General features: G+C 42.0%; 1 pseudogene; it reads left to right on the top strand.

Annotated features, from left to right (window-relative positions):
* Positions 1-2,312: 2,312 nt before the first annotated feature.
* The window catches only part of LOC113360316, a 38,331-nt pseudogene continuing 27,272 nt past the window's right edge, over positions 2,313-13,371 (top strand).

Here is a 13,371-nt window from a genome sequence, read left to right as displayed (position 1 = left end):
CTTACAAGACTCTGCAAGAGCAAAGCAAAAAGATTAACTCATGCAAAATATCATGGCGAAACAATACACAAACTGATGCATAAGTGACCTTCGTTTTCAAGCAAAACGGCGGCTAAATTCTGTTCTAATCGAATCTTTTCGGCATCTAGAGCACTAAGCCGGGCTTCTACAGGAGTTACGGCCATATCACCATGAGGACAAGATAGCAAATGCCTATCTCGCTCCCTCTCCAGGGCAGCATAATCCCGCTTAAGCCTTATCATTGCTTCACTATCATCTTCAGCCTGTGCTATGATGGGCATATGATCGCATTGCCAATTAATAAGCCCATATTTCTGCGCTCGAAGCACCTTGATCTCATCTGAACACTCCATAGCCGTTCTCTTAGCTTTCTCAAGCAAGTCCCGTAATTCCACAGTGCGTTTCTGATGTACCTCAACGTCCTCATGCAACTTCACATTCTGTTGCTCTAAGGAGTCAATCTTACACTGGTGCCCACTGACATCGATTCTAAGACCAATACGCTCTCTAGCATGTCTATGACCAACATTATCTAACTGCTCCTCCAATCGTTTGACCATAACTACGAATACATGGACTATTTCAGAAGTCTCATCCATATCAAGAAGGTGCAATATTAAGGATAGATAACAGATACATACCTTCTAACTACTTCTTATCCTGGTGAAAGGCCAATGCTTCATCCTTCGCCAATGCAAATGCAGTATGAAGTAGTTGAACCTCTTGCTCAGAAGCTTTGGCATTCCTCATAGGAAGACGAGCCTCGGCTAGCATACCAATCCTCAAATTGTTGCTCTAAACATACAAAAATACCAGTCAAGACTGGGGCGAAAAAAAAAATCACACAATGATGAAAAACTGAAACAAGTTAAACACCACATACCGATAGCAACAGCTGTTGCTGTTCAGACCTGTCCAAATACGCCAGGACGCGAGCTTGCTTGTCATCGCTCAGCTGAGCATACCTATCCGAGTATATGATCTTCATCGACTCGGATCCGCCACTAAACCAGGGCGTAGAAGAAGAAGCACCAGACGGACCCGCTGGAGCAGAAGGAAAACCACCAGCAAAGTTTCTTGGTACACTCGGGGTACCACCACCAACACTTGGAGTCACAATAAGACCATCGCCTACCTCTCCATAAACACCTGCACCCCTGCCAGTGATATCCCTCTCCTGGGAAGAGTTATCTCCGATCCAAAGGCAGCACCAGGATCGGAAGGATCAACCAATAAAGTTTGATCAAGGTCCTCGAAGAATGAATCAGAGACATCCAACATTTCATTCTCACCAAAAAAAGCATCCACATCCACTTCCATGGCATGTTCAATAGCAGCAGCAGGAGCATTCGATGGCCCAACACCATCAGCTAATCTTCTCCTCTGCCAATCCACACAAATACATTGGCTGCTAAGGAAAAAAACAGGGGCAAGGTATATATATATATATATACGTCAAAAAATCAGGAAAAGTATTTTTTACCTTAGCATCCTCACTAGCTCGGGCTGACTGACACAAACGCCTACGAGGGATAACCCACTTAAGCTCCCAGGGCCTATAGGCAGGCAGATTGGCGTGCATCTCAGGAATACAAGGAATAACATTACCAATCTCATCCCAACCATAAATGTAAAGGCCCACAATTCGGATAAGATCAACATGCCACTTGGGATCGTGAGTCTTACGAATAGTACGCTGAGTAGCAACAGGAGGATCCAAATTGGAGAGATACTGAGAATATCGAGCGCTCTTCCGAGACCTAGAAATACCAACCCCAAAGCCATCATAAGTATCGGATTGGTGACACCAGTAGTTCTCCACAAAAGTATCAGGGGTATATAAATCCTTCTGAGCGGGAGTAAATCGATTCAACTCGTGCTGAGTAACCTTGCCTTGACTTCGGCGATTACACTCTCGGGCAGTCCGATAGATTTTACCATTGGGCTGATAAATGGCTCGTTGGGGATCAAGCGTACATAATACCTCGTACTGGAAGGGATTCGACAGACAATACAGAGGAAGACGAAGGCCGGCGTCAAGTTGACCCACTGAAACTATGATCTTGTTAGGACCACAGGGGTTCTTCTCGAAGAGATCCTTGGAAAGAACACCAAACTTCCCCTCAGGAGTGGCAAAAGAAATATTGAACCGCTGGAGACGATGCCTAACCCTCACTGATTCCAAAAACGCCTCATCAGACTGGCCGGAGAAACGCACAGAACTCGGGATTCTCATCGGAGCTTTTCCAGGACTGATAAAAAAAGCAAACGGAAGAAAACAAGTGAGAACAATGGCTAACATGGCAAAGAAAAACCAGACTAAAACAAACATACACCGGCAAGAACTGCCGGAAACAATGGCTGCAAAGCTTCACAGTCGGAGCAAAAGAGGGAAGTTACCAGTCAAAATGACTGTAATAACCACATGACCCAAAAAAAGGAAAGGAGCAATGACAAGATCATTGATACTAACTAAACCGAATAATTACATACAAAAAGAGATCGATGATAATTATCGGAGGAAACAAAAGGAAAAGTAAAGAGAAGGGACCATACCGTCTTGAAGAGCGAGATGGGGAGTTCCTCCCAGACATTATAAATCTCTTTATAGGAGACAAGAAGTTAAGAAGAAACAACAAGAGACAAAGGAGAGAAAGAATGAAAAAGCTCTAAACTCTGAAAAGAGATATTAAAGGCGACATTCTCTCCTCCCAATAGATTTTATAAGAAACCAAAGGACCACCAACCGGCGCCTCAAGTCCAAAGGGTAAAAGCGCATTAAAAAGGCAGACGTGGCGTAAACCAGGGACGTGGAGGAAAAGTTGCGACGGTTACATAGTTTTCTTCCCATCATGCCCTCGGCAAGTTGCAAAGAAAAAGAGCAAAATGTGTGGGTAAAATACCCGACGGCCACGTGTCAACATCCCGAGTGATGAATATATGATAAGATGATGAGGTTGGAGCACCGAATCATTCGTTAAGAGAAGGATTTGTCTCAGTCGAGGCAACTTCACAAACGCCACATGAATGACGCGTGTGTATAAAGGTCTAATCTGCTCAGACGGTCAAGTCTAAAAAGCAAGACCGCATTTAATGAAGGATAAGAACAGGACTTGGGTAGTTGGGCATCGTGACAGAAGACTCAGACGATTTATACTACGACCCAAAGGCGATGGAGCACGAGGTTCTCCACAGAAGGGCAGCACGATCCAAGGGAGAGCGAGACAACTCGGAAGGAGAACCAAGTATGCCATTGCAAGGGACGGTATAGAACGAATCCGAGGGAGCCAGGACGATGGAAGACAACTCAACCGGCTCGGACGATCAAGCGACCACGAGTTTATTTTGTCTATAAATACCAGTCCATGTACCAGGACATGGACGACTTATGTAATCTTAGATGGTTTTTCTACAGAGAATTCCTGAGAGAGATTTAGATAGAGAGAAAGTGAGAAATCTAGAAGAGATCTGTAACACTTTCAAGGGTAAGACCTTATAATCAATAAGAAAACATTTTCGTCTCTGTGGACGTAGGTCTTCATGGCCGAACCACGTTATATGCTTGTTTCAATATTTACATTTCATGCTATTTACATCTTGTTCATGTTGAATCTTGTATGTTTAAGTAGTTTTTAGCCTTAAATCTTACTTGGGTGTAGTAGTCAGAAAATATGCAGCTACACATACATAAAAAAAATGTACCCTAGTAATTCTTACGTAGACGTGTTGGATGATTCAATAAATGCGCTAGCGACGTCATGTCAGATGTAAGGTTTTACGATTTTAACCCTAATCTAAAAACCACCATCAACATTAAGTCCTCTGCTTAGCTCGGAACAGGAGCATTGTTGCGAGGTAAGCATAAGATGGTGACATACAAGGACAAAATCGAAACGAAAATTCATGGAAAGATGGTCAGGAAGACCCGGATAAACTTTTTTGAGAGGTAAGGATAATTCGTGATTCTTGTGTTGGCGGCCTTGCGTAAATTCTGCTCGTGGCACTGCAGGTTGGGTTGCGGAGAGGCGATTGCTGGTCGAGATGCAAGTTGTTGGCCTCGGTCTGGAACGGTTGTGCGTCCTATGGGCTAGGCTTAAAAATGCAGAACGGAGCCGCTAGCGTAGATTTGGCGTGAAGGGAAGCCGCTAGTATTGGATTGGCTTAGAACGAGTCGTCAGCAATGGAGTCGCTTGCGTTGCGCGGCTTGGAGTGGAGCAGCAGGCGTTGCGCGTTTTGGAGTGGAGCTATCTTGAGTTCCTTGGAAGGATGAAGACCGGCTTCAGTTCCGTGGAATGATGGCAACTTTGTCTAAATTAGGGTTTAGCATGCCAAAACCCTAATTAGAGCCCTTTACTAGAATCATTGTAGAATTCTGGTACGAACTCGGATTTTGACGATCCGCCCCTCCATTTCTACCGGAAAAGAATTTCCTATCTCCCATCGTGGGAATATTTAGGTTCTGAGCTCGTTTAGGAGGTGAAAACATCCCGACAGTAAAATTTAGGAAGAATTTATGAGGGATGCTGCGGACCCGAGGTTTCATAGTCGCGCCCAGTCATCTATTCATGGAGCAAGAAGGAATATTCACTCTTCTCAAACTCTATAAACTTTGTCCGCATGAAAAGAGGTATCGACCCTCTTCTGTTGGTCGTATGGATCTGTGTTTTCGTCTGCAGTGTCTCTCCAGTGGATTCTAAAATTTAACAAAACTCCACTGCATTCTTGGGATGGATGGATGAAATATATGCTCGGCAATGATCATGTCGGGGCTAATCTTGGAGATTGTGGTTGCGTTGTCGGTTCATCCTTGATTTTAGGTTGTTCAGTGTCTGGGCTTCTGATCACGATGATGATATGTCGTGGATGATTGCATGGTAGAAATCTTCCGAAGACACTGGATGAAATAGATGAGTTGGGAGACATTCTGCTGCCGATGTTCTGCTATCAAGTCTTCAAGGACTTTTCCCCAGGAGACACCCTTCGAACCAGCTTCTGAATCTTGGACTATCGTATGGAATGAGATGCGGTGAGCAGTCCCCAGTTATATTTCTGTTAGATCCGGTGGAATGGCCGAATATGTGAATGTATCTTTGCGGCGTGCTTTTGGAGTCTTCGATGCACATGTACGGCTTCATGTTGAGAAATTCATGCGGCTCGTAAAACTTCGACAGTGATGATGTTGAAATCAGAAATAACCAGGTTGAGGGTTCTTGCGGGCCAAATTGCCTCTTTCCATAAATATCTCAAATATAAAATCCTTTCCTTATTCAAATTCCAAAAGTGTTATGCCTATAAAAGGGGTTGGCTTTCCTCTTCTTTTTTTTCTCCAAAAGGCAAACAAAGCACCTGGTTTATGGTTTGATTTGAATTGATAGATAGCTGTTATCTATGAGGGTTTTGGATTATTCTTTTGGAATGAATTGTTTTAGAATAATGTTGTTTTGGTTATGACTATAAGTAACATAAGTACCCCAGGAAAGCCATGGAATTGTCAATGTTGTGCGACAGTAGAAAGCACGAAATGAAACATGGGAACAATATGGTTATCGGTTTTTATCATCTCTGTGAAGATTTGAAGTAGTAGGCCATGTATTTGTCTAGGCAAGACTTACTCGGTTTTTCGGATCTCATAACGAAAAATGAATCTTTCGGGTGCAAGTCCGAGTTTTGTGGGAAACGCCGTCGTGATCGTGGAAAGTCCCCAGTCGTCCCTGTGCCACCTGATAACCGAGTCGTCGATCCCTGGTCGGATCGTTTGCTTCTAACCTCTGGGAAGTCCCCAGTCATCCCTTGTTGTGTCATGACTGGTAATTGGGTCGTCCGGTAACTGAGTCGTCGATCCCTGAGTGGATTATTTTCTTCTACCGCCTTGATGTCTGGGTCGAAGTATGAGATCGTGAATTGTAAATTGATATTGTAACCGAGAGATTAACCTCCCACTGTGGTCGCCAATTGTTTGAGGATGAAAACAGTTTCTGCTAGTTTCGGTAATTTCGTGTGTTGTGGGTGAGAAACGATCTTAAACCCTAAACAATGTACTGCAAGGGAGTACGTTAGATTCGAGAGACCAATCTGTACAAATCCGGCCTAAACCAAGAAATGGCCGTTCCAGACTTGCTTCGGTCACAAAGTGAAGGAGAAGGGTTGGTTTTGGGGAGGGAAGCGAAGAGAGTTTTGAGACCAGAATAGTTGATTCTGTAAGAGTAGTTGTTTGACTTGTATCAGAAAGTGAAATCTAACAGATGGGAAAGCTAACAAGTGATTTCTGAGTGTTGTATGCTCCTGACCAAAACTTGTCCTTTGGTGGAAATAGGTGAGACCTATTTATACAAGTCGCAACGAAACGTACCCTGATCTCGTAAGAAGTGGAAACAATTTGAGTAAATTGAAGGAAGCGGTAACGGGTAACGCCTGGAATTGATGTTTCCATAATGAAGGAAACTTTTCACCATTACTCCTTGTATTTACTAACCGCCTCACTCTTATGACACTTTCTTGTAACGGGCGTAGTGTACGCCGCACGCTGTAAACCGCCAAACCAATACCTTGATGAGCATCCCCCAGTTTGTGACATGTTTTGATGTCTCGAGTGTTTTCGTAGAAAACGTGTAGCACGTTGCTACATGTGGCATGTCCAAATGGTTTGGCGTTCGTAGACAAATTGTTGACGTGACCAAAGAGTAGGCATCGTAGACAGGTTGGTGCCGCGACCAGAGAGTTAGCATTGTACTAAGGTGGTGTTGTGACCAAGAGATAGCATTGTAGTCAAGACATTTTTATGAGTCGTTTGGTGGCAGGTTTGTATGGATGATATCTGCATCTCAGGAGGAAGGGTAGCCGTAGATCGTTGCAACCCTTCGTTTGGCAACCAGCGGCATGGTTTAGGGTCGGCATGGCTTTGGCATAGTTTTGGCGCGGCCAAATTTAGGGTTTGTATAAGCCGTGGTGTTTGTCTTTGGTCCGCAAGTTTCCATGTGTTAGGTGGCGAACTTGGACGGCTGAGATCTGCGTCTCAGATGGAAAGGTGGTCGTTGATTGTTGCAACCCTTCGTTTTGGCAGCCAGCGTCGTGCATGGCTTTGGCATGTGTTAGACGCGGCCAAACTTAGGGTTTGAATAAACCGTGACATTTGGATTTGGGCCGCAAGTTGCCATGCGTTAGGTGGCGAACTTGGACGGCTGAGATCTGTATCTCAGATGGAAGGGTGGCCGTTGATTGTTGCAACCCTTCGTTTTGGCAGCCAGCGTCGTGCATGTCTTTGGCATGTGTTAGGCGCGGCCAAAATTAGGGTTTGCATAAACCGTGATGTTTGGCTTTGGGCCGCAAGTTTACATACGTTAGGTGGAGAACTTGGACGGTTCAGATCTGTATCTCAGATGGAAGGGTGGTCGTTGATTGTTGCAACCCTTCATTTTGGCAGCCAGCGTCATGCATGGCTTTGGCATGTGTTAGACGCGGCCAAAATTAGGTTTGCATAAACCGTGACATTTGGATTTGGGCCGCAAGTTTCCATGCGTTAGGTGGCGAACTTGGACGGCTGAGATCTGTATCTCAGATGGAAGGGTGGCCGTTGATTGTTGCAACCCTTCGTTTTGGCAGCCAGCGTCGTGCATGTCTTTGGCATGTGTTAGGCGCGGACAAAATTAGGGTTTGCATAAACCATGATGTTTGGCTTTGTCCGCAAGTTGTCATGCGTTAGATGGCAAACTTGGACGGCTGAGATCTGCATCTCAGATGGAAGGGTGGATGTTGATTGTTGCAACTCTTCGTTTTGGCAGCCATCGTCGTGCATGGCTTTGGCATGTGTTAGGCGCGGCAAAAATTAGGGTTTGCATAAATCGTGATGTTTAGATTTGGGCCGCAAGTTGCCATGTGTTAGGCGGCAAACTTGGACGGCTGAGATCTGCATCTCAGATGGAAGGGTGGCCGTTGATTGTTGCAACCCTTCATTTGGCAGCCAACGACATGGTTTAGGGATGGCATGGCTTTGGCATGGAGGCGTGGCTGGCATGGTTTTCCATTGTCACGACGGTGCGGCTGGCATGGTTGGAATGCCTTGGCGCGGAGACGTGGCTGGCATGGTTTGCCATTGGCACGGTGGTGCGGCTGGCATGGTTGGCATGCCTTGGCGCGGAGACGTGGCTGGCATGGTTTTCCATTCGCACGGTGGTGCGGATGGCATGGTTGGCATGCCTTGGCGCGGAGACATGGCTGGCATGGCTTGCCATTGACACGGTGGTGCGGCTGGCATGGTTGGCATGCCTTGGCGTGGAGACGTGGTTGGCATGGTTTGTCGTTGGCACGGTGCCGTGAGAATTAGGGTTTGGTATGAAGGTGATGTCGGTCAATACTAAGGGTTCTGCCGTGGAACATGACACATGCATAATAAAAAGGGTACCATGGTAATTCTTACGTAGACATGTTGGATGATTCAATAAATGCGTTAGTGACGTCATGTCAGATGTAAGGTTTTACGTTTTTAACCCTAAGCTGAAAACCACCATCAACAGCAGGCTATGCTCCTCCTTTGGGGAGACCGACCATGTGGGGCCCATGTTGGGCCGATGGTGAACTTATGTTCCTTATCGATGGTCCTAGGCGTGATCTAAGCCATCCAAACATGATGGCGAAGTTGGATGGTTGTGATCTATTTAAGATGCTAGTGGGATTTCTGCGACCCTTTAAGCATCACGTCAGCCACACTTCGAGCAAGCGTTCATTGCTATAGGGTTAGGTCGTGAGAAAACCGATCAGGTGGGTGAGGAATGGGCCCGCTAATGTGTGCATTAGCGCTTCACTGATCAATTGTGGGATGATCTAATACGTCCAACCAGGCTGGTGAAGTTGGACGGTCATGATGATTTTAATACTGCTTTGAGCAGTGTTGCTCGTTTGAGCCTTCCCCAAAGCAACGCGGCCATCCCTCTTTTGGGCCGTAATTTGACAGGCGTTAGGGGTATAGCGTGGTGTTCGACCGGTTAGGGCATAGGCGGGCCCGCCGGTGAACATCACGGTGATTGCCTGCTCTTGTTAGGGTTCGTCTAGGCTAGTTAAATTTTGCGGCCAACTTGAGTGGCCGTGATCTTTTCTGAGACTGACATGGACAATCCAGATTTCCCTTAGGGAATTAAACATGCTCGATCGGGCTAATATAAGCTCACCGACACAGGGTTCTCTTGGTTACAAAATGGTATGGCTTGCGGGTATTTCGTGCATACCTCACTATTGACACTTGGAGATTCGTGTTACTTTGCTGAGAGTAAACACTCAGTCGTCATGCCGCACCAATAATGAGATTCCTGCTGAGAACAACACATGAAATACAAGGCAACTCATGCATTAATTAATAATGATATAAATACATAATATTTGGGATTGTTGCTATATGCACTATTCTGAGTGAATTTTGTATATCTATTGAATTGCTTCAAATAAATAAAGAGAGAGGTTTTCTGCGCTCATCGCCTATCAAATGGCTTTATCCTTTGCAGGATGTCAGCACATTACTTTGGTTTTACAATTTTAGCCATGGACTGAAATCCACCAACAACAGGTAGGTAAATTAGATTATTATCTACCGATTATGTTTCTGCTAGTGCAAATCCAAGAACATCAACCATAATCGGTAGGTAAAATAGATAGTTATCTACCAATTATGTTTCTGCTATTGTAAATCCAAGAAAATTTTTGGATCAAATTTTTGATTTCAAGTAATCAAATCCTAATTTTGAATCACAACTACTATCATCTATTAATTCGTTTTGTTTGTTGAACTCTTTTTTTTTTTTTTTTATGTTCTAAGTTTCAACTTTAAGGTTAATGAATTTTGGGTTTTAATTTTAAACAATCAATCATAACATTTGTTTGATCAACGATCTTTGTTTTCAATCAAAATTAAAATGATGAAAAAAAATTTAATGGGTAGAAAAGAGAAGAAGAAGAGGAATGATATGATTATGAAAATAAAGGATATAGGTTTAGATTTAGTATAAACGTGAAGGACAATATAGATAATTTTTTATTTTTAAGACACCCCTTAATCCCCTTCAATGGATGAGAATAAAAAGGTGGCCCCTAATTCCTTTTGAGTGGCCCCTAAAAATGCAAGGTTAATTTGTTGTCGCATAATAATAATAGTGCTAGAAGCCTAGAATAAACTTAATTTATTTGGAGGATTATTTACCAATGATAGTGATTACGAAATTATTTGCGCATCATTCCTTCTCCAATCTTTATGTATAAGAATTTGGTTTTGTCATTGTAGATCGCTTTCTTTCTTTGCAATTTATTTGTGTGTCGCATCTTATTTGTGTTTGTTTCATGTTTTTATGTACTTGTTTTTCTTGAAAACCATCATGTAAATGTTTCTTATATGGAATGAAATATTTATGGTTTGATTATCAATAAAGAAAAAGATAACGGAATTATTCTATGAGGATAAGGGGCTTGTAGTGCACACGTGAAATGAGCATTTATCAAAAAAATACATACTCTTGTCTGCTTTTATTTATTTGTTTATGAAAAAAATGGGTCACCATTAACTTGTAACCTTGTATACATGTATAGTAGTGATTGATGGATCACTTTTTGTTTGGAATTTGATAAATTTCATTGGAATTATAATTACCTTGAAAGATGATTTACATGTGTTTCATAAAATGTTAATTCCTTCTGCACCCCTGGAGGACCTGCTCATAAATAGAATTCCTTGTATGATAGTTTCTGGTACTTGTGTTTAATTCTTTAATTCAGATTAGAACTGGGTGATTATTTTCCGATTTTGGAAGAGTTAATAAAAGAAACTAATGATGACTTGGTTCGGTTCATTCAATTCGGTTTGTGCACCATGTTGTCACTAGGGTAACCTTGTCGCGGCATGACTCTGTTTCCATCAGTGGATCAGGAAAATTTGGTGTTCATTGGTCTTTTAAAATAATAAACCAAAAATCTAATATATACCCAAACATACCACCTTGTGGCGATACCACATCATAATTAGAGTTCGACAGCAATTCAGTTCTACTCGTAGATGTACAAATAGTTTATACTTCTCACAGACAAGCTATTCCAAAGACTTACAGAGAAAGGAGTAAGATGAAGAATACCATGATTCTCATAGTATTGATGTTTGTATTCTTATTACATGCAGAGGTAACATCTAGGATTACTATATATACCTGCTCTAGAATATGTGTCATGTAGTCTATTTTCACCCAGGTAGAAGGTGAGATGTGTTGGGCAATACTCCATCACAATGAGCAAGTTCAATCAAATACCACTATTATTCCTTATGTTGTCAATTGGAGAAGTTGCTATATAAGACAAATTGGGTGCTTCGATTTTACAAATAAACAAGGCCTAGTTGATGACGTTGACATGCGATACTTTTGTGACGAAATATTCAAAGCTACTGATCAATGTTTGCTTACCATGTCTAGAAAACAACTACGTGAAAAATAACGATCAACTGTCCCAGAAAACAGTTGTCGTATAATATACAACGACGTTTATCTATAGGTTGCACAGGGGGGTGTTTTTTGAAGGTCCTCAATTCTTTGCAAGTCTTCAATAATAGTCGTAAACACAGTTGTCGTTCCATTTTGTACCACGTTTGGCTTAGTTGTGAATGTCTTTCGAAATTCCTTCTTTATGCCTAACACAACTCTTACTTGGGTTGTGAAAATAACTCCAACACTACACTTGTTGGGGTTGTAGAAAATTAGTTTACAACTATGGTTAGAATTGTTGTGAATTCCTTGACAACTATGGTTAGAGTTGTAAGTGAATTCTTTGACAATTTTGGGAAGAGTTGTATGTCATTTCTTTGACAGCTTTGGTTTGAGTTGTAAGTCATTTTTATTTTGACGACTTTTCATAGCAGCTGTGGTTATTTTTCATTTGTGAAAAAGAAAAAGAATAAATTGGTCACAACATTCAAAATATACAAGCATTCATTCAAATGTAAACCATTAAAATGTGACAGCAATCAAATACTTGAGCTCTTGCATTCTTTTTCTTTTTGATAAAGACAATTTTCTCCCGTATTAGTGTGTAACAGAATTAAACCATATGGGTACAATGATAAATTAAATAGAAAATCTATTCAATAACCTAGATAAGAATTCAGGTAGTTGACCATCCACCTGCACCTTACGGATGTTTTGAATAGACTGCACATTTCAGAACTGTACACTTAAAGGAGCAAGCAAGTGATCTGCAGCTGTCAGTTAATAGTTTCAGCTTGAACCAGGGCTTCATCCTCTAGAAAGGCATGATCCCATTGTCCTTGTCCGTATGAACTCGAATATCCAGCTCAACTGATTCTTTCATAAGCCCAGGATCTATAACACTCAAAAATCGTAGCTTGTCCAGCGCATCACTAGCATTGATGTAAGGATTTGTTTGACTGTTAGTGTTAGAGAAAATGAGTTTTAATTAAAAAGATTTTATGGTCTTGGTATGGTTTGATCTAATGACCTAAGGGTCTAAGGATACTCACTCATTTTTGGGTGAATGAAGTGGAACCTTTAGTCCCACATTGTGGAAAACTAAAGAGGAGCTCCACTATATAATCATACACTTATGTATGAATTGTAAAACGTGGGTGGAGCGGGTGGGCAAAAATACATATTTTGACCCATGCGATATACGCGTATACCATGCACCAAGTCCCTTTCCTATTCGGATTTACTTTTTGGAGAATTTTTTCTTTAGGAATTTAATTCCAAAATTATTTTTTAAGAGTTTTATTTGTGGGAAATTCCTTTTACGAGTTTTACTTGATTTGCAAGTATCTCATCCTATAAATATGACTCGAAATTCTGTTTTTAAAAAACACACAAGCAGCGACTATCTCTAGGTCTACTTTTCTTCTTCTTCTTATATTTTGAGCGGCGTTTTGCTTCCATCCCTGTTGCTGAGTTCGAGAGTGGGTAACTTGCGTTGTGCTAACTCAAGTTATATCGGGCAGTCTTATCCTGGACACATCTTCGCACGTTGGGGTTTAGCATTACTTCAGAGTATACCCGCGAACTAATGTGTTAAGGACAGCTTGTTGAACCTGTGATTCTGCCCTCATCAATTTGTTCGTGGTAGAGTTGTTTGATACTGTTCTTTATATTATTGTTTGATACATCTGACGTTTCTTCAATTGCTGCAAGATTCCAACAATCTTAACACATTAATATTCCTTGTAACAATGGGAAAGAACGATGTTGAAAGACCACAGAAGTTTAACGGAAAGGATTTCAAGAGATGGCAATCCAAGATGCTATTTTATCTAAGCCATCATGAACTGGATTATGTACTTGTTCCACATGCTGAATTGATGAATGCTGAAGGTTTAACTGA

This window comes from Papaver somniferum, chromosome 1 (assembly GCF_003573695.1).
Source record: "Papaver somniferum cultivar HN1 chromosome 1, ASM357369v1, whole genome shotgun sequence".
NCBI lineage: Eukaryota > Viridiplantae > Streptophyta > Magnoliopsida > Ranunculales > Papaveraceae > Papaver > Papaver somniferum.
The sequence above is the reverse complement of the archived record's forward strand: the minus strand, read 5'-3'. Positions and strand labels throughout refer to the sequence as shown.